Source organism: Girardinichthys multiradiatus, chromosome 3, assembly GCF_021462225.1.
Source record: "Girardinichthys multiradiatus isolate DD_20200921_A chromosome 3, DD_fGirMul_XY1, whole genome shotgun sequence".
NCBI lineage: Eukaryota > Metazoa > Chordata > Actinopteri > Cyprinodontiformes > Goodeidae > Girardinichthys > Girardinichthys multiradiatus.
In genome coordinates, this window is record NC_061796.1 from 13,729,673 (window position 1) to 13,731,171 (window position 1,499).

Genomic DNA, 1,499 nt, shown 5'->3' on the forward strand with positions numbered 1-1,499 from the left:
AAGGCAGGAGGCGGACTGGGGGCGTTGCCACCGTGCAGCACTGAGATACATAGAGCTGCTGCTGCTGCTGCTGCTGCTGCTGCTCCCTGATCAAATCACTAACTCTAATGAAAAACAACATGTTACTACATCTGTTAAAGGGGGTTTCTATCATCTACTGTATCAAAGTATTCATTGAAGTATCAAAATATGCTATACTTAACTGATGGATGAATATTATAAAAATTAAAAATAATTTTGTATGTGACTGCACAGTTAATCGATTTGCTCATTTATATTTTGAATATTCGGGACTAAATACAATAATAATGAACGATACACGTGGGAATACTGAACTTAAGAAAAAAACTATTCTCATGTTGCTTTTCTCCAACTACAAGGAGATGTAACTTGTTGACTTCAAGATGTTTTTAATAACATTCAAGTATTTGTTGATAATAATTGTTATGTATTTATAGACCATATCTGCATGTACATGAAACAAGCTTAAATCAGTTCTATTATAAAATATTACTCTTATTCTCTAAACACAAGAAATAGGCTTGATCAGTGTTAAAAAAAAAAAAACTATGGTCTCTAAGGAGCTGGGTCTTCAAGAGTTTCATGAACATAGACAGGGTTTTGGTTGCGCTTTTTAGGTCATTCCAGAATTCGTTGTTCAAACAATTACAGCAAGTCGTTTGGGTCCTGAAGTAGCAAAGCAGCCCCAGATCATCAAACTGCCTCCACCATGCAGCAAGATAATATTTTACTGGTTCTATCCTGGGAAATACTAAAACCTGTTTTGCACAATCCTATGCTCAACACAAAACAATCCCACAAATGTAGACCTAAAAAGACATCCAATAGAAAGATAAACTTAAATTATTGTAAATTAATAACATATACTGTATTAGCTAAGTTGAAGCTAAAAGACTGACTATTTCTGAAAGTTATTCAACAATAAAGCTGGAAGAAATCCTTAAAATATCAGAAAAAATTAAAAGTAAAATGTGTCATCCATCCTTTAGCACAGATATTGCTTCATCATTCTTCACGGTGTCATCTTTACTGTTTGACTCAGCTGAAAGAAATCCACCCCCTCCAAAGAAAACATTCCCATGAAGATCTTAAAGCAAACTCTGGTTAAGGTGCTTTAATGATTCAATCATCTTCCTTGTGTGTCGTATGACACTGAGGCACTGAAATCATTGTGCAACATCATGTGCAAATAAAAGCATGATAGGAAATATGAATCAGTCTAGATATCCTGTCATTTGACTCTTAATTTTCTGTCATCACTTTTCAGTTTAGAGAAGTGTTCAAATGTTGCTCCTAATTCTTGCAAATGCCCGAAGCATTTATACTAATAAGGAAATGGATAAATTAATAAAATTGTTGAACTAGATCTATAAGATCTAGAGATCTTATTAGGCTTTTTTTTTATTATTATTTATAACTCAGTGACATGCCTGATGCCTCAAAGCAGACAATCGGTCAATCAGCAAAATGCTTCCATA